At 41.9% G+C, this 24525-nt stretch overlaps 2 long non-coding RNA genes across 3 annotated transcripts in view; one reads left to right on the top strand and one right to left on the bottom strand.

The window, feature by feature from the left end:
* Window positions 1-24525, top strand: part of LOC148051590 (uncharacterized) — a 134996-nt gene that overhangs the window by 93207 nt on the left and 17264 nt on the right. Inside the window, exon 12 of one of the 2 annotated variants that reach the window (XR_015699593.1) lies at window positions 1620-1644. The exons of the other annotated variant lie outside the window; for it this stretch is intronic. This is a non-coding gene — a long non-coding RNA (uncharacterized LOC148051590). Of the gene's footprint in view, window positions 1-1619; window positions 1645-24525 lie in introns of those variants that run through there. 2 annotated transcript variants of the gene reach the window in all.
* Window positions 1-24525, bottom strand: part of LOC148051591 (uncharacterized) — a 46068-nt gene that overhangs the window by 17774 nt on the left and 3769 nt on the right. The window contains exons 3-9 of the long non-coding RNA XR_015699590.1: window positions 24217-24265; window positions 17390-17480; window positions 16293-16356; window positions 8799-8941; window positions 8504-8623; window positions 4153-5021; window positions 2199-2335 (exon numbers count right to left, since the gene is read on the bottom strand). This is a non-coding gene — a long non-coding RNA (uncharacterized LOC148051591). The remainder of the gene's footprint in view (window positions 1-2198; window positions 2336-4152; window positions 5022-8503; window positions 8624-8798; window positions 8942-16292; window positions 16357-17389; window positions 17481-24216; window positions 24266-24525) is intronic.

Below are 24525 nucleotides of genomic sequence, written 5' to 3'. Positions count from 1 at the left end.
GGGGCTATGAGGTGTTAGAGCAAAGGTGATGAGGTGCCTTTATGGGACCTCTGCAAAATGCTTGACAGCCCGAGCGCAACAGGCAGAATTCCTCTTCCACCAGTGTCTCGAGGAAGGTGGAAAACAAAGCTTTTCCCAACCATCGCTCCTCGGCGCACTTGTACACAGGAAATCTTGAGGCACCGTCTGCGGCATGTTAAATGCTCTGTGCTCAGCCAATGTTCCCAATTCCCGGCTGAAAACGCATAGACATCCACTGCTGGCAAACCTGAGGCTGTCAGGAATTTAAGCCATTACACTCAGTCATATTTATATTCTATTAATGGGAGATCAGTCTTAATAAAGATGAGTTCTGCTTCTAGTTTTGGTTACAGTCTATGATGTGGTATAATGACATCGACTGCTATACAGTGTATATGGAAATTTTTCACCAGCGGGAAGGCATGGACAAATTCTTCACAGACACCTTTTATAAATGATAGCTGTATTAGCCTCTTTGCTTGCCAACGAGGTCCTAGCAACTTGGCTTCCAGATTCTTGAAATTCGGCTTGGCCAAATCATTGAGCATTGAAACCTCGGTCACAGCGCTGTGCTGATTCGCTGTTTAACCATTACCCAAACCACCCCACCAGGCTGTTACACATGGCTCGCATCCAGCACCCTGCGCTGGGGAAAAAAGATCCAGCATCACCTTGCTCCTTGCGTAGGACTGGCAAGATGAGATGGGCAAACATGATTCTGCCTGTATTTCACTTTTTAAGATTAGTCAGGATCTTTTCTTCTACCTTAAAGCATATTTCAATATTTCCTGCGGTCAAACGGAGAATGCTGAAGAGCTTCACCTGGCAGACCATTTCGGGAAGTATGCGCATTTTCCACAGATCAACTCAAAGTCATAAAAGAAGAAATGCTCTTTGCTGGCTGAAGCATTAGCTGTTACCAAGAAAATGCTTCGGAGGGTGCAACGCAGAGAACGAGAGGTTTAACACGGCGCTTGAGCGTCTAAGGAGGACGTGGGAACCATGGGTCAGCTAGCAATAAATAGGATGTACTAGTACTACATACTATCCCGCATTTCCCAGATTGCTGTCACAGAGTTGCATTTGCTCAGGGCTTTGTTTCAGAGGTACCAAAATGAGGAGCGGGGGGGGGGGTCTCCAGAGGTTTTTACATAGATGAAGCTTTGCTATATCAACCCTAAGCATTCAGCTCTCATCATGTGCCTGTGATCTGTGGGCAGAGGTTTTTGGACCTCATCTGACAGTTTCTACCCCAGGAAAGGAGTGGTTTGGTACTATCACAATACAACTAATGAGTTATAATCCTCATGGGCATCGGTCGGTTTGTTAGAGATGGAGGCAAGATGGAAATGGGAGCAGCCTATCTTGGAATTCCAAAGACGTAATCAGTGGTTGGGAAAAATCACATCATCCAAGGTCTTTTACTATAATAATTTTAAATTATAAATGAAGTATTTTAAAATGATAAATTAAATTACAATATTTTTTAAAATAAAAAGCTCATTAGACTTTTAAAGGGATACTTGTACTAACAGGACAATTAGTAACAGTACAAGGTGGAAAGTATGGCTAAAACTCTTATTACATCTTTTTTTCAGAGCTCCTGTCTTCTGTGAACATTGGCTATGGTACTGTAGTTAAAAATAAACTTCTGCTGTGACCAGAGCTTTCACCTTTTCTGATTTACGGTCCCAGTCCCCTCGGATGAGCAAAAAGGTTAACAACTTTACACTAGCTCCCACAATTTTACCCAGCATTTATAAAATCCTTCCATAAATTCTGATAAAAATGTATTTATATGTTTTCTCTGAAGCGTGAGGGGAAAAATTACATTCACTAGCATGAAATACTTGTTGAATAAATAGCAGGTAACTGGGAAAAATAGTGGCTGAAGTTCTACTGAGAGAGGGGCTTTGCTAGTGTGCAGAAATTAACACCAGGTTTCCAACAGCACAGAACTGTGATGAGTAGTCCTCGCCGTTTCCCAATTTGCTTAATTAATATTAATTAAACAAAATACAAAATAAAAGCCAAAAAATGAAAATAAAAGGCAATACAAAATACATTGAGATGGAAACATTAAAAAAGAACAACAAAAATCTGTAAGTGACTGTTAGCAGTTTTGCCTGGCAGTATAGGTGTTGAGGGTGCCAACTTAAGGTAAAAATTGTACTTACAGGCATAGCTTATCAGCATTGGAGCTACAGGCCTTCTCCAAGATGGTGTCATACTATTTGCAGCAGGTCTGTTACTCCAGTCAGTTTAGTTGTGCTGTCTTGGTTAGGAGCTGAGTCTCCCATCGCCGCCGCAAGGCCTGTACGTGAAATGAAACACAGATTATGCCCAGAAGGTCTGTCGGACAGACGCTATCTCAGCACCTCCGTGCGTTCCACCAAACTGAACATTTATGACTCCAACATTGAGACAGATGGACAAGCGCGTCATGCAAAAATGTTGTTACTCTGTCCTTTGAGTACTTTTTCTTTGAAGTGATCGTAAACACATCTAAGAGTACAATATACTGAGCATTTGTATTATGGCGTTTGAAACTGTGTGTTGTATTTCCCAAAGATAATGCAACAGTTAATTTTCTGCTTTAGCTATAATGCTTTTCCTCAGCATCAGTTGCTGCTAAATAAGTCCCTATCGTTTGTCAAGGGCGTAACTTGCAACAAGACAGCAATAACAATTACATATTGTTTTCAAATAAGATGCCATTTTCCTTTCTGGCAGGCAGCAATGGGTTTTTAATGTGTAACATTTGTTTAATAAAACTCACAGATGCTTCCTTGACAATTGCAAAGGAAGAAAAGAGAGGGAAACAAACCCAAAGAGAAGGCAGAAAATATAAAGAGCAAATGAAAGATTCAGCTCCCATCACAACTATTCATCTTGTGTCCCAGGCTGATCATGCCCATTCTGGCTGGCTCAGACCTCTCTGGTGAACCTGTGCATAGCGGGGATGTGCTACCATTTGAGAGCCTGCTTTGCTGAAGCCTTGCCTCAATTTTCCACAAACGACAAAATACTGCGTGCTACCAGGAGGCTCCAGCTTCATGAAGGTCACAGCATTTTGGCATTTGTATTCTCCTGAGGCAATTTGGCTGAGCAGGACAGATTTTTCTGTTGATTACACATGGCTGCTGTATCTTCAAGGTCTGCCTATGCTTTTGAGTTTGTAATAGAGTGCGTGAATTGCAGCAGCCAACAGTTCTTCCTTTCGAGCAAGAGAGAACACATATAACCTTTCACAGATTGACTGTTCTTGTGGCAAACTGAAAAAAAATATCATTCTGACCTTAAAACAAACAAAAGGAAACCCCACTTCTTTGCAATGAAAACCCTTTAATATCAAGGTAATGGATATACCAGAGAAGGAGAGAGGGGACAGAGATACACTGCAGAAAGCAGGACAACATTCCAGCCGAGAGTCCCGAGCCCTTTTAAATATGAGAGGCCGATCTATATTATTATCTCTACAACTAGAAGAGGATGTGGGGCTGCGAGAGGAACCCCCCTCAGGGCACCCAGCCAGCTGCAGGGCTGTAGGAGACCTTGGGTCTCCCACCTTGTGTAGCCCCCCAGCCGCGGGCTAATCAAACACTCGCTCTGAATCACGACGGGAAATAATAGAAGAGACTTACCATGCAAGTGGGCCCAGTCAAATAAAAGCAAAAATCACAGGGGATAAGCTTTCCAAAAATATAAAAATAACAAACATAAATACAAATAGAGAAGATAAATATAAATGTCACCGCTCTCATTCCAGTAGATGAATTGCACTGTGAAGTGGCAGTAGTCTAACCTGAACGAATAGAAAAGCCAACATCTACAGAAGAGCCAGGACAGTAGCTATGGCCATTGCTTTTTCCATGTCTATTTTCTGAGCCCTCCAGCATGTCTGGTGAGTGGCAATAGGCACTTTTTTTTTTTCCCTGAACAGACCCAAACCGCAAGACTTTGAAATGAGCCCGTCAGCACTGCCTCATGGCTGGTGCCAGGGAGCAAGAGACAGGCAACTGCGAGTGCCTCGGTCTAAGGGGCTGGACAAAATCCAGGGTCTCCACATATTCTGCATTACAAAGAAAAATCGGTATTGTCCCCGTGTATCTCTGAAGCAAACGTGCTTACCTACAAAGGTCCTGTTCTGCAGGCCCAGGAGCAGTCATGCCACGGGAGATGGTTTCGTTCGCACGGCTCTAGGTCAGGTTCAGCCAGGATTCAGCCCTCTCCCCCTCAGCTTCCCACACTTGCTCCATCTCCAGTCTGGACTATTTCCTCAGTCTCAGCTTCTCAGCTCTTGTTTCTTCTTTTATGCAGACACAAAAATCTCCAGAGAACAGCTAAATGGGTCATGACTAGTACATCTCTGTGCCTTTGTTTTGGATGGTAAAATCTCTGTACACGATTGAGGTGTCCGAGTGTTATACAAAGCAGGTTCAGTGAATTTTCCCTCATCTGATCCCAATGCCTTTAATCTGAATGACTGCCTATGCAATCCGGTATATACTAATCATAGCAGGTCCAGGAAATATTGCAGCAGAAATACTGTTTCCTAAATTTAGGTACTCTGCAAAAGTTTGCAAGTTCAATTTATATTATAATGTGATACCAGCACATTATAATTTTTAATTAAAAATTGCATCCCTTCATAACGTCTGCAGCTCTTTCACATGGCTGTCATCCAGAAACAAGGCAACGTGGGCTGATCTCCATAGAGAATGGGACATCGCATCCTGCCCTTGGTACACAGACAGGGCTTTTTTCAATTGTCACATAAACATTTCACTGGCACAAAAAGTAATCGGCAGGCATCGTTTCGTAATGGATTGCAGAACGGGAGCCATTCCCAATTGACAGAGCAGCCATGCTTCCTCAGCTCAGCCTATAACTTGTGATAATACTGTGCTCAAAAAATTCCTCTAGAAAAGGGATTCCCCAGACAGCTACAGCTCAGGAGATCCTTCCTCATTATCCACCAGAAACTATGAACAAACTCCCTGGGAAAAAAGCAAAATAAAAAAATAACAAAGAAATGCATCTAGTTCCTATTCTGTAACAAGTCCAGGCGTATTTTTTCTCTTTCTCTAGCAAGTGAGAGAAATGCTTTTGTTTGTGTCTCGTTTCCTACCTCTATGTATTAAAGCTGAATACTAGGGATAACTGTAAAAGCAAAAGGAGATTTCTTTTTTTTTAAAGCAGAAATATCCAGTAATAACCACATTCTAAGTCACAGCAATGTTGTGAAAAATCATGTGCTTGTAAGTCTGAAGAACTTTTAAGGAATTATGTGCTGAGGATGGGAGAGAAACATATCAGCCAGAGTCACTGGTGTCCTCTGATGGCTTTATGTTTGTTTAACCTGTGAAATTCCCGTTAGTTTAAATGGAAGCAGGATTTCAATCTATGCAAATCATACCTACCGGAGAAATATGCATAGATTTTAATACCAGACGAGTGTATGTTCAGTGTGTCTTCCCACATACAATGCACTTTCTACGTTGCAGATGTCTGAGCGGAAACTGGTGGCACGGCTTTCTGTAGCCATGCACAGTCCCTGCACTATTACGGCCAGTCCGCACTGCCTCCTCGGGCATTTCTTTCCTGAGGCTTTGCCTAATGCTGTTTTAGTTCTTCACACCCTGGGACTCCATCATTCACTTTCCTTGGGAGATTGTTCCACAGTTTAGTAGATATTACTATGGCTTTTTTTACCCCTGACATTCATCCTAGATTTTACTTTCCTTAATTGAATTCTGTTCTCTACAAATCATTTTTTTTCTCCATGGGTATTAAGGTGTTTCTTTTTTATTCCAGATAAAGTCAAACTATTAGCAACTAGAAATTTATATTATTTCTTAGTTAGAGAAACCTAATCTTGAGCAGGTATAGGTAATTATGGATTGTACTTAGGGGTCCGCTGAAACTTTCTGCTTGATTAACTATCCCTGCAGGGATGATAATTGCTGTTACACATGAAAGTATCAAGCACAGAGCGGAGGCACGGCCCCTCCAGCAGCGTACAGGGCAGCACTGACGGGCTCTGGGAACTGCTCTCTGTGCAGGCCCCTGGGCTGGGAGAGAAAAGGGAACTGCGTCCCAGCTCTTTAAAACACTGGAAACCAAAACAGACCCATGAAATACACTGCTGGAGGGACCACGGTTAGATGATCTTCTCCCCAGTCTGCTGTACCCCAGTACAGAAACAGGGAAATGTGACTATTTGAAATTAAATTCATAAGAAGAGGAAGGAGTAGTTTATATTCTGATTCCGCATTGGGTTAAATCAGGAGCTGCTCTAATAATCCCGTGGAATCGGATAGGTCTGACCGCCAGCTGAAGTAAAAGAGGGAGCTCAGACTCAGGCGATGTGGGCTGCCAAGTTTGCTTTTACTTATTTAATTATTTTTCCACCAGTGATGCTTAAAAATCAATCACAACAGGTACTAACAGAAGTCTCCAGGAGCCCTTCCCAGCTGTTTTGGGCTGCAACCCCCAAAGCTTGCCCCTCAGAATTCAGTTTTAGCTTTAGGCACTTTAAAGTTAATAGACTTATTTGAGCGAAGGGCTTATTTGAAATCCGCACTGGAAAAAAGTGAGCGTAAGTGTGCTAGTGCCAAGCTATAAACACATTTATACAGTGTAGTAAATCAATACCGCTGCCTTTCCTTGGAGAGACCGGGCCAATTAAGCCGGATGTACAGGACATGATGATGGAACCCGTTCAGCTTATTACGGGACTGGTAGCAAAGACTGCAACCATACTACCCTGCTGAGCATCATTTTGACATTCCCCAGCCTGGCCACATTCTAGCCCATTTGATTTAAGCCTGTCATTCATTGACTACTGGAAGAGAACAGAAATTGGGGGGGGGGGGGGGGGAAACTATCTGAAAATAATGGTGGGAGTCAAAGAAAGGATTCAAGGAGGGTGATAGTTTATTCTTTCACTGTCCGAAAAAGTTTGTGAAGTTTTTTTGATGGAAGAGTCATTCAAATACAGGCTGGGCTACAAACACTGCAGCTTTATCCCGTAGCCACCTGCTTAAATTTAAGCCTGTGAGTAGTCATGCTTATTGAAATGAGTGTGGTTTGGCTGTCTTCCTCTGGCCTGGGGTTAAAGTTATGAACTTTATGAACCCAAACCGATCATGACCATGCAGCGCATGGAAGGTAGGGAGAAAGGCCATGAGAAAAATGTGCAATGAAAATGGAAAGACATTACAAGCATTGCGTGGGTGCGGCAAGAGGATGAGCAAATGGGAAGAGGCAGGAAAGGTGATGCCTACCTACATCTTCCACTAGTATAGGGTCTACAAATGTACTTGGACTCTGTAATGTCACAATGATGCTACACTCACTCTTACAAATTCCTACATAAGTAAAGGTCTTATAATCTGACCAGGGACTTTTTGCAAACAAGAAAATGTTCAGTCTTTTGTTCTCGGAGCATTGCATTCAACTGCCTTAACTACAGGGCTTCCCCCCGCCCTCCTTTGTGTTATGCAAAATATAGAACAAGGTTATGAAAAAAGGACGCAACATTACGGAGAGCTAGTTAGCTTTTAGTGCATTAAGTCCCTGAAAATTATTTATGTTTTGTGTTTATGTAAAACCTGTCATTGATTATTAAATGTAAAAAGTTACTATTGCCTGAATAGGTGCTCAAATCATAGAAAGCTTTGTGTAGTTGGAAGCTGACAGCTGGAAAAGCTGTCTTATAAAAACTCTCTAAAATACATTAGAATGTGCACAAAAAGTAATTTTTTAAATGAGAGAAGAGAGGAAGAAAAAAAAGCCCTGTGTCCCATTTAAAAGGGGAGAATTCAGACTTTGAGGGAACTAAAAGGGGGATTTGAAACAGTCTTTTAAAGGTTTTCCTTTTCAGATCCAAACAGTTCAAGCACACTTGTTGCTGACCTAGCCCCTAATGCAAGATGGTCCTGCGTATCTCTTACCTGTGCGACTCTGCCGATACCTCTTTAAAGCAGGAGGAAGCCATTTCTAAATAAGTTAAGTGCTGAAAGGCAATTGCCAGGTCACCAGCAGTGCCTGCCCAAGTCCTAACCCACGGCACTAATTATCCATCTGCCTCGGCAGGTGCCTGAACAGATTCTCCATCCTACGGCTGGGCACAGGAAAAGGGCGCCTTTCCTCTTCTCACACATCTTACTCTGTGGGTAGGTTTTCTTTAGAATTATTTTTAAACTTTGTACTAGCTATTTTTTTGTTCGTACCTTCCCTCATCTCATTACTCATTTCACTGCTCATTTACTCACTGGGACAAAAATGGATTGAGACAGGCAGTAAAGAAGTGTACGTCTGTGAGTAGAAACCAAAAATCATTCCTCATGAGGTTAGCAACTCACTGCGTCATCATAAAACAGAGATACATTTACCCTTAAATCTTGGCTTTTGGAAAGCAAGGAGAGAAACACATAAGCACAAAGAACATACCATAAAACTGAAAATCCACAAATACCTCGTCCTAGTAGGGCAATCCACTCACGGCGCCGTCCCTGATGGGAAGAGCCCATACCTCTAAAGATGCGTTCATAAACAGCTTGTTACTTGGCAGTCCTCTGCAAGGCAATGCTGTCACCTGAAGAAATAAAGGGGAGATCTTGGCATGGGCTGCGGAAACTTTTCTTTCTACAAAGGCTACCCGATATCATCTAGGGGGGAAAAAAAGGCACACAGGCTCAGAGGCAGGAAGAGCAGCGGCCTCTGATTGCAACTTCTCTCTCAGAGCACCCTGGCCATATGCTGCTGCCTACCTTAACCCATTTACTTCATCAGTGAGGCAAGAGTGTATTTTTTCCCCCTTTGTGGCTTCTGTACAGCATGATTTAGTGAGATGGCTGTAGTCTAGTAAAATATATCTCAGCTCCCATCCTCTCTCCACCAAAACGGTCATTATCTGCAGAGCAAAAAGAGCACAGAGTGAAAGATAAAAAAATCTCATGTGTGAGCTGTTGATAACTAGAAAGTGATTCTTCTGTCTGGCTGCTTCTGTGGGTTATGGGAGCCTAGCTAGTCCCCTCAATGTGGTACTTACTGTGTGATACATTATCTTTCACAGCTAGTACGCTTAGTTTCTTAATATATTGACTGCTTCTTACAGTACATTAGTCCCATTTGCTTTTATAGCTAGGATCTCTAACCAACTCAATTTGTCCTCTTTATCATTTTGAAGAAATCTTGAAAGGCAACTCGGAAACCTCTCTATCCGCCTTTTTCCAAGCCTGCTTCACTATTACAGCGTTCTTTATATTGAGTTTGCATTGTCCTCATATCTACAAGGTATGAGAGATTTCACTCATTGCAAATCCTTTATAATAGTCTAAGTTCTTGAATGGATTGGCAATATATTTCATTACTAATAAGCCTGCAATTCAAAGCTGCTAAAGGCTTCACACAAATACCAGTCTGGTATGGCTGCAAATTTGCTTTTTCAGACTCACATTGAGGCTTTGCAGAATATCAACTGCACAGACACATGCAATAAATAACTTCACAATTACTAGTTTTTGTTCTTTCATTCCCCCACCATTTTTTTCCCCTTTTCTTTCCCTTGACATCAACTTCCGACCCAGAGATGAATGATTACTTTGCATCAGTACCTACTAACATTATAAAAGGTGTCCCGTTTGCCTGAGGTGAGGTATATTCGACTGGTGGGGTTCTGATGCTCTCCTTTACTGACATCAGACTACATTCAGTGTAACTAACCCAAGTTCAGCATCGTTATTCCCAATTCTCAGCACAGCAAACGAGATCAAAATCTGCTCCAGTGAGTACAAACTCAGAATAAGATACACAGGTGATTATTAATTATCTGCATATAAAACAGCATAGATTGTCATAGCCTCCTTACTTTCTCCTCCTGTACTACTGAAGAATGGCATTGGTAGATGATACAAAAGCCTCAGTGGGGTTGTCAAGTGTAAAACATTTCAAATAACCCCCCAAAACTTTAAACAGTTGACTTATTTGTGGCACATAAGGTAGCATGATATGGAAATTAAATATCGGGGTTGTATTTCACCAGCAGGTCCACAAGGGGTTAAATAAAGGAGTCTGCTTGCTGTTTGTTTTTCTGTGCTATAAAAGTACATTACTTCCTCAGCAGTTTGTAGTTTATCTCTGAATGTTCCCCAGTGGTGTTCCCAGTAGCATTGTGGGGAGGAGTGAAATGGCCACAGGGATTTTGGAACAAATCCTTTGCAGAGAAGATATTAATTTACAATATGTACATTTATTTACCTCCGCCATAATTGCTACATCTGCTTTATTCACACTAATTAATTAAGCCTCATTTAATTAATTGTGTTCTCTGAGGAAGGTAGTGTTGACATTTTGCAGCTGGTACTTGAGAGGGGAGCTGTGGAAGGCAAAGTTCTTGACTGTGTCCCTGGTTTGAAGTCCTCCAGCTCCCCATACTCCTGCTCAGTGCCCGGGGACTACGTTGGGCCGTGCAGCTGGAACATGCTGGATCTGAGCCTTCAGCCTTCCCAAAACTGCCAAAAAAGCTTCAAATGGAGAAATAACAATCCAAAATCTGAGTCTAAATAAGCCTCAAACCCAGCAACAGATATGTAGATAGCATACCTTGACTTTCCTTTTAGCGCTCTCAGTGAGACCTCCTCCTCTATTTATTTACTCATTTAGAGTTATTTAAACTTCCTTGGGTCAAACTCAGATGTGATGGGACAGATCTTCTGTTGTTCTAGATCAACTTAATATCAGCCCCACATGTCTGACTTGCAGATCATTCCTGTGTGTGGCTACACGTCCTGTTATACACAGATGGGCAATCATGCATACAAATGCTCCTATAGTTTATCCCAGAGTTGCTGAACTGTTTATACAGGCAACTTTCCATCTATTCCTAACACTCCACATCCTACAGAGGTGTTTTCTCTTCGTCCCCAAATATTATTCTTCATTAATTAAATTTGGGTAAAACAGCTATACCTTTGAGAGCTGGAGATTCTTAATCTCCTAACAGGCTCTTTGTGGTTAGGGAAAAAAAAAGTCTAATATTTTCCATGCTGCTACGTTGCTTACTAATTTCTTGTCAAAAATGGCGTATGTTTACCACCTCTCACCGATGCTCTGACTTGAGTTTGGCAATAAAACCTTTGCCAACAACCATTTTACAAGCAAAAACTGCACATTTCTCCCTGAAAGCTATTTTTAAGAACACTTTCTTTAAAGAAAATTCTTTTTATCATTTTGTAGCTTAAGACATCCTGCTCCCAGTCTAACTTTACTGATTTCAGCACCATTACACCAGGAATGAATGTGACTCGCTCGATTGTTTTCGGTGGCATGATGTCGCATGCATTGACTATATCCTTGGCAACAGCAAGGCTGCCCTATGGCCATTTAAGAAGAGAGAAATGGAGTGAATCAGAATAAGCCATAGTCCCTGCAAAAAGGGGGAAGAAGAAAAGAAAGAAAGAAAGGAACAGCTACGGAGCGGGGTCTGGGAAGATGAGGCACTGGTTTGAAAACAGCGATGCAATGAACTGAACTCCAAAAGATTACTTGTCTACTTTCTAGCTGCACCAATAGTCATTTCTCTGCTAATTACCTTCCCTTTTGTGGAGTGGCTGCCATTAGCAGTATCATAGCAGTAGCGCTGCTGTACCCATGACAGTCCAAGCGTATACAGGAGGCAAAGCTTGCACAATGCATGTGTTTGGGGTACGTGCCATGGGATCAGCCACCAGACAGATTTCAGGAATGAGTCTCAATGCCCGAGTTTATTTTGTTTTGCTTGCAAACATCTGAGCTCTCAGATTTGGCAAAAAAAAAAAAAGCACTGCATGTGCACATGCACATTCTCTTTAGAGCTCCACATAAAAATCATATCAGCGGTTTATAGACAGCAGCATGGTAGTTTTCCCAGCTTCAAATGCTTTCCTGTTCCTGCTACTCGTCCAGATGGACAGGTTCTCCAAACAAAAGCCTAGCACAGTGAAGGCATGTGTGAGTTTGCTTCCAGCCACTTCAGTTTTCAGCTATCTGTCTTACTTTTTGCTGTTGGCAAATCTGTCCTTGAAGGGCATAACGAGAGGTTTATTAGAAAGGCAAAAGAACCTCTCTTCCTGTCCTCTTTCACTTCATCTTTCCTGCAAAGCAAGTTATCAGCAAACACTTGTCAACATTTGATTGCTCTAACGCAGGTGATTAAAAGAAATAAGAAGTATTTGTTTTTTCTGAACGTTTTCTGTCTCAGTCTGTACCCAGGGTGCCGCTTCCACTTGAAATCGTTTTTCACTGCTGTTATCTGAAGCCCACAGCTTATAACAAAAAGGGCTGATTATGTAAAAACAAAGTGACATTGGGCTGTCAAAGCAAAATATCCTCACCACAAATCCCAGCCTGGGCCCTGAGCCGGCAGCTGGATTGCGGAGCAAGAGGAGTGCCTTTGTGGAAGTGGAGTGGAAACGCGTGCTGCCGCACCGGGCAGCTCAGCCGGTGTGCGGCTGCCCTTCGGGTCCTTATTCACAGGAATGGGCCAGCCTCTTCACACGAGTTTTGCAATTGCTTTTGTGCATCGCTTGCTTCTAGATCAGAAGGGGCACAGAAGATAGGGAGCACTGGCAGAATATGTGCGGCTTTAATAGGAACAATCTGGAGCCAAGTATTTCCCTGCGAAAGACTTTAGATCTGTAATAGAAGCCATATTCCTCCACAGTGCTGAATAAATTGTAGCCCAGGAAAAACCAAAGACTTTTGCTAAGGGTTTGAATTTTATACATTAGCTCTGTCTCATAGATCATGTTTATATATATATATATATATATGAAAAAAAAGAACATATGATTAAGTGGATTCTTTTTCTTTACATGAATGCAGGCATGCTGCCAATATCCACAAGCTTCATTTTACACCACGTCAAAGGGAGCTGTCTTCACTCCTTCGCCTTATATTCCAGTTTTTGGGACCGATACTTCCACTGATAATTTCAATAGAAACTATTACTCAAAAAAATTCACACCACATAACCAGGGGCAGGATTCAACTCATCTAAGTTTAGGTGTCTAAAAGTTGGGCATTGAGTCTAAGCTGCTTGTTTTGGCTTTCTCTGTAGCGCATGGAAAACCAGGTATTTCTCCATAGGGCCAAAGTTCCCTCCATAGTGTGGCTGTCACATGGAGAGGTCTCCAGAGGCACCTATTTTTCTGCCTCTGCCAGTGCAAGGCAAATAGTTAATCCTTGACTCCTAATCAGCTGATGCTGGGTGAGATGCATTCCCCTTCATTATGTTCTTAAATATTGACTCACTACAGCATCTTCATCTGAGAGTTTGTTGGGTAACTTTGTGAAACTCCTCTCCCCATCTTATTATAAAACAGTATAAAAATGTGTAAAACTGCTCCCTCTTGCAGGATAAGGTTTTCATTTTAATTTTGAACTCATCAGTAACACAAACTATAATTTCAGAAAGGCCGCTATTATTGTTAAATTAGAAAGTCAAAGGTCAGTTGTGGGTAGAAGAGTTTGGTTTTTAGTAGAGCTCCTTATTAGAATGAAGACACGGCTTTGATGAATTTGGAACACACCCAAACTACGAATCAGAGTTTTTGTTAATTTCAGAAAAACCTCCTCCTTGGCATGCAGTTAGCTAACTATTTTTCTCTGTTTTTTTGCAGAACACTTGGCAACTTCTACACTAGCTGTGTTAGTTAAGACTGATGATATCTGTAGGATTACTGCCAGAAGGAAAAAAAAAAAAAAAAAATCATTTTAGACCCTTGCTTCACAGAAGCCTGGTCATGAAAGGGAGCTGGAAGAGAGCTTTCCCCTGGAGTAAAGCAAATGACATGAAAAAAGCTGAGAAATGCAGTTCAAAGCCAATTTCATACCCTGGGACAAGGTCAGGACTCTGGAAGGTTTCTGGGTCTTGGAAAGCTGGGTTCATAGGACAGGTGGTAACCCCACTTTTAATATAAAGAAGAAAGCTCTTAAAAATGGAGAGTGAATGCGTTTAGGTAAGTACAGAATAAATATTATAAATGCCTCATAGAAAATTCTAAGGAGAACAAAAACAATCAAAAAATTATGTTGGCCTTAGTATGTAAGCATTGACCGTGAAAGTGGGTTATACATGCCCATGCAACTGCTGAGAAATGCTGGGTTTTGCAGAGAGGCCATGCAAAAAAAAGCTGCTCCTGACGCCTCAGCTGTCAGTCAGCTGTTTCCCGCTGGCGGGTGACGCCTGGCTCTATGACAGCTTCCAGCCGGCCAGGGCAGTCACACGGGCTTGTGCAACCCATCCTCACCGGTGGTTTCGGCACCTGGTTCGGAGTGCCTGGTGATGCACCAGGATCACTTCTGTGGGCCCCCGCGTCATGCAGACTGCTCACATGGCCATGCTGGATGCTCTCATCCGCATCTCTTCGTCAGTAAATGTCTAGGAAACAGATACAGGATGATAGAGACCCCATGCTGTGGTTCTGTCTGGACCACTTGATCTTACTTACAAATTACTCTGAATTATGCAGCCATAAACTTAAAGCTGTATCTTCTGCAGTTAAGCTATTAAGGTAAGATTTATGTATCATAACTGTAAACTGAACAAAATGGGTTATTTTAAAGTGGAATAGAAATCATCAGTATCTCAAAACCTTTTCTGAAACAGAAATGTCTTCAAAGAGCAGTAGTTCTCTGTAATTACATAAAGAGCAAACTGCTTTCCCAAGCAAATGCCATGTTAGCTTGAGGTTTATGCTCTTTTGTTGCCTGTTAGCGAAAGAAGGGTATTATGACATCTGACAGAAAAACCAAACCGAATTACAGGCTGGCACCCTTTGACTCACTAGGGCCAAGAGGAATTATGGCACAGGGATTTAAGCTGAAGAAGAAAACAAGAGGTATGCGGTACCCACAGGCAGATGCACCGTCGTGAGTAAACAGCATGCTGAACTAGGTGAAAGAGCTGCCATCCAGCCAGGTCTTAGACTGTACTCACACAAGTGTATCGCAAAAACACTGCCAAGTGCAATGTCAAAAAACGCTCACCGAATAGCCTGCAGGCCTGGAAATACCCATTTTTCCCCGACTCCTGATAAAGCAGAGTCGCTTGGTGAACATACCTGACTTTCACTGCCCTAATAACATGTTCAGTGCAAACAGCTAGGATTGTGTGCATCCTCCTCAGAGCCTGTATTACATACAGACATACAAATTTTAAAGAGAAGCATGACATTTACCATGGTTTTTTCCTATTTTGTGATCCATGGTTTGACACGTTTACTAAAATTATTCCTTATAGTTATGAGTTGTGAGCAGAAATTTCTTTAGACTCTCTTCAGGAGCTTGGATGCCCCTCTCTTATTAAAACTGACAGACGCTTCTATCTCCTGCTTTGCTCTGAAAGTTTCAGCTCTAAATTACGAACGTGGTAGGTATCCTATAACGGGGAGAGAGGATACATAGTACAGTAAAACTGTTCCCCTTTATTTCCTCTCTGGAGAGGCTCCATGCAGCACTTCCCACAACGGGCCCCACATCGGAGGCTGCTGGCGGAGATGACCGAGCATGGTACGAACGAGGACCGGTGGGACTTGGGGTCCTGCTTCTCTCCATGTCCCTGTGGCCAAGGGAGGGCGAGCGTCCTTGTGTGAGCTCCCTGTCCTGCAGCAAGGCTTAACCGCTGCTGACTGCTGAATAAACCTTTACAGTACTGCCAGTCTGTCCCGTCGTCAGCAGACCATGGGACCTATCAAGTGTTGGGTGAATGAATTGTTTTTCTGATACAAAGCCCTTATCACTGAAGTATAACTTAGCTGTTACAGTTACGACTGTAATTCCTAATTATTGAACAAGGAGTGTGTTTCAACCTCATTATCATAAAAATTTCTGACTTTCCTAAACTTTGTAGCTTTCTTTTTAACATTTTCCCTATTTTAAAAAAGACAGTGAAAGAAAAACAAATAAGCAATTAAGCACTTGACTGCAAACCAGGCAGAAGTTCAGGCAAAACATATCACACTGCTGCTGAACGTGAAGACCCCTGTCTCGGATGGGGTGCAATAGAGGGGCACTGTGGGTCTAACAGCGCCCCAGGAGCTGGCAAATGTCCAGGGTATCATCATGAAATACCACGGAAGAAATATTTCCATCGTGCCTCAGCACCATGTTTTACTTCTGCAGATATTACTGGTATTCCTCGGTAGCACCTTGTATTGAGCAGACCTCAAATTTGTACTGGCATACAGTAAACATCAGTCCATGTCCCAAAGCAACCTACTCACCGGCTCGCAGGAGAGACGTTTTCGTTCCCTGGAGGAATTTCCGACACATTCGTTGTTGGCCAAGCTGAAAGAAAGAGGAAGGCTTAGACTACAATTCCGACTAGCGTGTATCTCAACCCAAACTTTTCCTAAGCACGTATTTAGTGTTTAACAGTGATGTGAGCTGAGCTACTGATATTCTTTTAAATGCAGAGCTAGAAAAATGCGAAATCCGTGAAGCCAAGACAAATGCTGCTGCTTACTTTAATATGTCAGCTTGCATCAGCGCAAATTGTAATACCCATAGCTCCTTTGTTGTAAATGAGAGGAGGTTTTTCTTCACATTCTGAATTTAATTATTTTTGCAGAATCGAGGGCACCAGGACTAGTCAATTGATAAGTGGCAATCAACTACCGGTAGGTTGTACTATGGACTATGATTACTTAATCTTTTTGGCATCTATATCTAAGGAGAGGAGGACACACAAACTCATGAAAAAAAGTTTTTAAGATGAGCTGAAGAACTTTAACCTCACCATGGTGCAAAACAGGCTTAAGTCTGTGGAGGTCATGGGAGTTACAGTGACTTGACACCAGCTTAAGTGCAGACAAAACGGGATGCATCATGTTTAAACCCTTGAAATTAGACAGTAACTTCCGGACTCCATTTAACAGGAAACCAGCTACTGTTGTCAATTTCTGCTTGCCAGCAGAACATTTATTTTGCTTATAGCCCACCTGGAGACTGAAAGATGAGCTAAGAATAAAAGGTACTAGAGAAACCGATGGGATGACTTTACTGTCTCTCCCATCAACCCAGGTCTTTACAGGCAGCCCCAGTGGCACTTAACTTATATTCCCACTATGCTTGCACAAAACATTTAGGTATGAATGGAGAGAATTAACCAAAAACCCCCCTAACAGACAGACCCCAAGCTATTCAAATTGATCTCAGTACATAGGTTTAAAAAAAGCATTTTCTAGGTAAATGGCACAGGATCATAAAAAGGTTTGACAGCTCCCCGAGTTGGTGACTCAGGACCTCCGTGAATCTAGTCAATTGTGAGGGATTTTAAAAAATCCCCACAGGTGTAGCTGCAGCTTTCTGTCTTCAGTACCTGCGTAGGTGGTCCACTGCCATTTCCAAGTTTCGCACAGAGAGAAGCAGATCAGACTTCTCTTCACTTCCAGCACAGCTGAGTCAGCCTCCTGTTGAACAGAAAATCGCATGGGATTTTGTTTCTTGCAAACAGCTTCTTGCTAGTAGGAAACTATTTGTGATGTTTCTGGCCCTAGAGAAGTGCCAGGCACGATTAATATTGTTTAACAAAGCAATTGGCTTGCCTCTGATGAACAAGAAAGGTCAGAGGCTAGAGACCCATGTTGAAAGCTAATTGCTGAAGTTATTTGTCTGGCTTGTGTTAGATGCTTGGATCCTGCCATACAAGTTAGAAGTGCAGAATGCCCTAAATGCAATATTTTAATTTAAATGCTTATGGTACAAAAGAGAAACAATTCACTGATCATCTCATTAGAGGCTTAGCTGTTTACATCTGGACAGCTTGTCCTCTTTGATCTCATAAGAAAAATGAATGGAAGTTTAGGACATGTTTATTTGCTTTTGTAAAGGCTTGGATCCAAGCAAAACACACTTATATCTGGGAAATAACAATGAGAGGTTGTAAATATATTAACTACCTTTGACCAGCACTAGATACCAAAACAGAGGTTTCCAAGGTTAAAGAATTCAAGAGTGCTGACTCCTGGTTTCCATTTGACTCCCATTACAAACCTCGTTTCTATGCTGCTAAACGAAACAATATACTTCTCCCTGTGGACACATGAATGAGTTATATCATCATTGTTTGCTTTTAGATCCCCCCCCCCCCATAATCTTCAAAAAACTGCACGTGCTAGAATCTGAAAATTTCAGGAATAGAGAAATCTCTGCTCCCATCTATTGGCAAGCAAGAGAAGAATGCCCATAAAACCAATTAATCTGTTTAGCTGTTTTACCCGGATCACTGGATGGACAGATAATCCAGAGAGGTAGGGGCTCTCTAATACCTTCTGTTCGTTAACAAAAAATATGGCCCTTCTTTGTCTTTCACTCCTCAGTCCTCCAGTAGCACTTTGGGGAGACATCATAATTACATTTCAATGACCGCAAAGCCTTCTCAACATCCTCTATTGGGATGACTTCTCTGTAAGAGCTCTTACAAAGGATTTAATGAATAGACATGATAGAGAGACAGATACGTGATGGAGAAAAGTTTTTTTCATGGAAACCATGGTAACAGCAGCCGAAGTAAGACACCTTGGAGGCTGGACTACATAATCTTTAAAGATCCCTTCCAACCCAAAGCATTCTGTGATCTTCACTGAAACCTCTTTTACTCAGCTATGAAACAAAATGAAACCTTCAGATTGGTTTTTTGGAAGGAGATTCAGAAAATGACAGAATACCGATTTGAAGGGAGCTGAAAACAGGCCTGCCCAGGCAGCAGTCAGACCTCTCGAGCTATGGTGTCCAAACAGTGCTAAACTATAGGGAAGTTTAGCAGATAGGGAAAGACAAACGATGCTCAGAAAGAATGCATGCCTACAGAAAATTCACAGCATCAGCTGGTGACCAAGTCAATGGACAAGTGCCAAAGGTACTGAATGAAGTAGATTGTTTTATTTATTTTACATTGTTTTCCCAAAGTTAATGGTATCTTTGCCTTGCCATTAGCAAAGGCCTCTTTGTTTCAAAGAGTTTCACACTTACAAGTGATGAACTATTGCCTGAAGGCGCTCAGAAAACATTCTGGGTGGGAAGGGACACAATGCTATACACTGACTTTGAAGAGGGGACATTTTTTGAACACGGTCTTGTTGCTAGCAGGAGCTCTAGCTGACTTCTACGTATCCAGTGATTAGACGTGGTGGCAAGATCGCAGCTAGGTGGAGGAAGTAGTCAAAAGTACGTAAATTACTGGATTCATATGGAAGGGCTGAATTTCTGAGCTCATCAGCAGCTTTGCTTGAATTTTCTAAGCATCCCAATCTTAAATGAAGCCTCACTGCCATTGTTAGGAGCAACATTCAGTTCTTGCCACGCTCACACATCAGTGGTCATTGCTATTGTGAGATCGTTAGGAAGAGATACAAGCATGGTAAGGAATGTAAAAGAGTGTTGGAGGGAAAAGATGCTGCTGAATGAATCTATACTGGGATGAATACAGTGCTAAGACAGAATATCATTCAGCAGAATGGTTTATCACTAAAAACTGGCATGTTGCAGTTGAACTGCAAGTTTCTAAAGAAAACTGCATCCACAGACAGCTGACTGATGAGTTCATATTATAAAAGACTGTTCAGGAGTTCATCCACTGAAAGGCCATTTACGGGCTTTACTTTCTCACGGTCCCACTCTGGAAAGAGTTACTCCGCTTGTGTTACACAGTCCATGCATATCCTCCCATTGTTTCAAGTTAAGAGAACATCAGCTGTTTTTTCTATTGTGAACAGGGGCTGCGATGGAGGGCTAATTGGTTCTGTTCAGTTAAATGTCTGTTTTATGAGGCCAGGCTATTGCATGCACCAATGCTGGACAATGGGACAGCAGCCTGAGTCTGTGATCTTCGTTAGACAATGAGCATTTAGGCCACTTCTGAGGGATTTGGCAAGAAAACTCCTTGTTTCTTTTTCCACACAATAAAAAACCCCAAAAGATAATTAGGTAATTCAGAGTGGATAATGATTATCCATGGTTTGGAAGGAATTTCTCTTTGACAAAAAATCCTCTGCATCCGTAGTACAAAGTGATTTTACTGGAAACATGCTATCAGCCAGAGGAAGCAAGCTTCCCAGAGAAACTTTTTTAAGGTGTGAAGTATTTGTTAATGTTAGATACACTGAAGGATACATAAAGGTCATTCCTAGCAAGCCATATTACATTCTTGCTAAAGAAGATTTGTACATCTCTACCACTTGGTGAGATCATGGCGTTCAGGTACAGAAACACGTATTTCCAAAAGAAGGGGTTTCTTTGGTGTTTTGGGGTTTGCTTTTGAGGCCAGTGATCATGTGCCAGGTTCCCTAAGAGGCAGGTCTCTGAGCCTGCCGGAATCATGCTTTACCACCTCTGTGGAAGAAAAAAAAAAGAATCCTACATAAATTTTAAACAGCCAGTTGATTCTGTAATGTCAGGGTACGGGGTTTATTCCAGCTCCTCTTCCTTTCTGGGAGACTCAGATGGTTGAACACCACAGGCAGCATTTTAGGGATGTTGAGGGGCAGAGGGGAAATAGCATGTGCAGCCGATTTCTTAATCCTGCCCCTGCTATTTTAATGATGAAAATTAAAGTAGCCCCATAGATGTTCTAGTCTGTACAAGATCCTTGTTCAGAGCAATGCTACCCACAGGAACAGGGGAGGCAGAAGGATGGCTTGGGCCACCTCTGAGTACCTGCCTCTGAGGTTGATGATTCGGAGGATTAAACATTAGTATAGAGTTCTGCAAGGAAGAAAATAGTTTTTCAGGACAGCAAAAAACCAAGGTATTTTCCCAATACACTGCCATAAGACAATCATGATATTGGTTAACAGACATTTCCTTTGGCTTGGGAGGGAGGGGATCCACGGTTTACAAAGCTGTGTGTTCACGTGCTGTTTGAAGGCAATGGATTCGTCTTTCTGCAAATTTAGGTCACTGGAAGAATATAGGATTTTGTTTTGTTTTGTGGGGGTACAGTTTAAAAAGCAAGTAAGGAGATAGAAAAGAAAGGAAGGGGTCAGAGGATTATTTTATTTACCACATTTCACAGAGGCCCCTTTACAGGAAGGAATTCATTGCAGTATTACTCATTATGCAAGGTAAATACAGCGTTTCCATAATATTGCTTGTTTTTTCCTTCTGTGCTATATGCAAGCCTTCTCATTTATTCACTAGGAACGTCATGATACAAGTCACAAAACTTATCATGTAGCTTCCCCTCTTCAGCTTGCAAGTGTATGCAGCCCATGGGGAAAGGAAACACACCTTAAAAAGGTCTGAACATAGCCATTGACAAAAATACTGGTGTTACACTGTTGGGTGTTGTTTTTTTTTTCCCAATTTCTTGTATCATACTGTTCACCAGCATTCAAGTTGCTGCCAGGTTTTTGGTTAATTCAAAAAATGTAACGAATTTGGAGCATTGATATTTTTTTTTTAAATTAGATGTCGTTTCCATTAGCTTATACTGTTGCTCTGTAAATCCTAGCAATCCTGGTTATGCCAAAGAACTCAAAACCATGGAGCTCTGATTCTATCAACCTGAAATCCAAGCGACCCCTGGGTTAGAGACAGTTTTTGTCTTGTGCAAAGGGAGAGTGCCATGAGGAACTATAACACACGCAGTCTCACTTAACCCTTTTTTTAAAATATAGTGAGCTCAGAGTCTTAAAAACAGTTAATGCTCAACTCTTGTTACTCTGTGGCAGTTCCAGGATCTCATCGCTTATAACCGTTGTGATTTCCAGCTTAAATGTACCTATAGCCAATTTATCCCTGCTTGTTCCCAGTACCAAGGTTGTTCTTAGGTAGCTTTTCTCCCTTGATACTTATCTCCAAAACATAGTCAATGACAATGACTGTATCCCCTCTTAATTTTGTCAGGCTGTGGAAGCCACGATTCTCCACTTTTCTCTTGTATGCTAGATTCCCATTCCTCCCATCACCCTATCACCCTTTCCAGCATCAGTTTGAGCTCATCTTTCTTAACCATGGGTGGTCAAAATTTTACGCAGCCTTCCTTGTGCAGAGCACTCTTCTCGGGGCCTTCCCTATCTCTACCTGAAATATCTTTCCTGATGCACCCAAGTACCACCTTTATATTGTATACTGTTACTACATTTATATGGTTTCCTGGTGTTGGGGGCTCGTATTCTCCATGTGGCCAAGCAGGACACAAAGACCTTTTTCTAACCCTAGCCATAATACGTTGTGTCAATAAAACAAATCACAAAAATCTTACAAGGTGAAAACTGCTTACCAACAACCACTTATAAAATAGGCTGCCAAAGATTTGTTGAAAAAAACCTATCTACTGAAACTGGAATTACATCTGGATATAGTGAACGTGCATCAAGTGGGTCACTTAATCAGCTCTGTTAAAGAGGCAAAAAGTGAATGTTTGTTAGATATCATTGTGACTTGCAAACAAAAAACCATTTTTATTGCTGCTTGTTGCTTGCACTGCATTAGTGCCAGGCAGCCTCCCACCAAAATGAAACTTCTATTGTACTGGGTCTCAAACAAACATAAATTAAAGCAAAACAAATAAAATATTCCTCAGCACAGTACTTCCTACTCTTATTTGGAAAAAAAAAAAAAAACCGTCCAGGGAAGGTGGGGTTTTAAGTCACTAGCAGCTGACATTGGAAATAGTAACTTTATCATATGGTTTCATTTTACTATTGTTGATAAGTAGCTGTTTGAAGAAAAATTGCATAACAACTGTTCACAAAAACCAGTACAATGTGAAACACCATTACTTTTTATGAAATAAGGACCCATCTCTTTGCAAGCTTGCACATGAGCGCAAGCATGTATTTTTGGAGGTTCACTGTAAGTTTGACTCATCTCCCCACCTCCACTTTTGAAAGGGAGGAGAGGATGGCTGGTGACTAGTCACCAAGTCAGCTGAAAGCCGTGCATCCACACAGCCTGCAAGGAGAGCGGCTGAATATCGTCCTTCATAGAGAATCTGGGAATCAACTGAAAGCATTAAGAAAAGCTCAGGAAGTATAAAAGAGGTATTAAGAAAGTACATTGGGGACATGGCAGGAAGATCTGCTAACAGCATGGAACAAGGAGGCAGATAACTGTGTGTGATTTCACACTAAAACTAGTCCTAGAAGAGCAGGCGTAGTTTGAAAGACATTATCTCCTCCAAGATCTGTGTCTTCCTCTCGTCATAATTCTCTGCAAAGGCTTAAGAAAGTCAGATTGCAGAAAAAAAAAAATCTGGATTTAAAATCATGAAAAGCAGATTGAACTGAGCTCTGGTTTAGAATCAGCATGTGCCAGCCAAAAAAACTAACCATACCTCTGCCCAAGTTTAGTGCCTTTGGAGAAAAGCATGCCTGCAGTAATTAGTATAACTGCCGAGACTGTTTCAGAGATTTCCAGGATGTACATATTTAAAAAAAACCAAACAAACAAAAAACCAAAAATGAACAAAAACCCAAAAACAAACAAAAAACCGCAAACAAACAAAAAACCCAACACAAAACAGAAACAAGTATCAGCATTAAAAAAATAACAGGTGAATAGGATTTGCCTTGTTAGACTGACCTATGGATGGCAATCTGAATTTAATGCTAGAAGCTAGTTATAACACCATGTTATTCACAGGCATCACTTACAGAGCTTATCCTTACAACCGCTATATTGTATAATAATTCGAACACTGGCTCACTCCAGATCTTGCTCTAAAAAAAAGAAGAGTTGGCCAAACTGCTATTGATCACCCCTGATATGGTAAGAGAGAGTCCTATTGACCAGAGGGAAGGTGACTCAGCAAAGGAAAACCAGTGACACTGTCGATTGATGCTGATATAGTTGGGTTTAGCTACATAAGAGCCACCTGGGAGAAGATGGGAGGCAGCCATCCCAGCAGTGTGATGATCTAGGGAATGCAAGGGAGCTGCAGGCTTGGGAGCCGACTGAAAGGGGAACAGAAGAGGACTGCAAGGAAGAAAGGACATATCCTCACAAAAGGCCAAAAGTAGCACTAGGAAGCAATAGGAAAAGCCTCAGCTGTAAGCCTCAGACATGAAACTGTGGTAGGTGAGCAGCAGAGCGCACCAGCTGGGAATCACACTATGAAACAACGCAAGCGGCAGCCTAGAAGGAGCCTCTTTCCTCTAACCCCAACACCACACAATAACATAACTGAAGAATGATGAAGCTTACCAGCCCACTGTGGCAAGACGTTACAGGGTGATCTCTGGCCTCAGAGGTTCTGCAGACAGAGATACAACAGGAAGGAGAGGTGAACCAAACATAACAGGACTCAAAGGAAGGAGCCTAAACTGATGAGTGAAGATGTCTACAGGGCCATGGGGAGGCCAGCCTTTGTGTACACGGCTGGACCACTACCTACCACTCTGGTATTTCCATAGCTCTCTGTATAAAAAAACAGAATGCAATTGCAAGCCCAGAGGCTTTTTGTGTTATTACACAATGCACAGAGTATGAAAAACATCATAAAAAGAATGCCAC

Source organism: Nipponia nippon, unplaced genomic scaffold (genome assembly GCF_047370975.1).
Source record: "Nipponia nippon isolate SJK-2023a ecotype South Korea unplaced genomic scaffold, ASM4737097v1 scaffold_6, whole genome shotgun sequence".
Lineage (NCBI taxonomy): Eukaryota > Metazoa > Chordata > Aves > Pelecaniformes > Threskiornithidae > Nipponia > Nipponia nippon.
The sequence above is the reverse complement of the archived record's forward strand: the minus strand, read 5'-3'. Positions and strand labels throughout refer to the sequence as shown.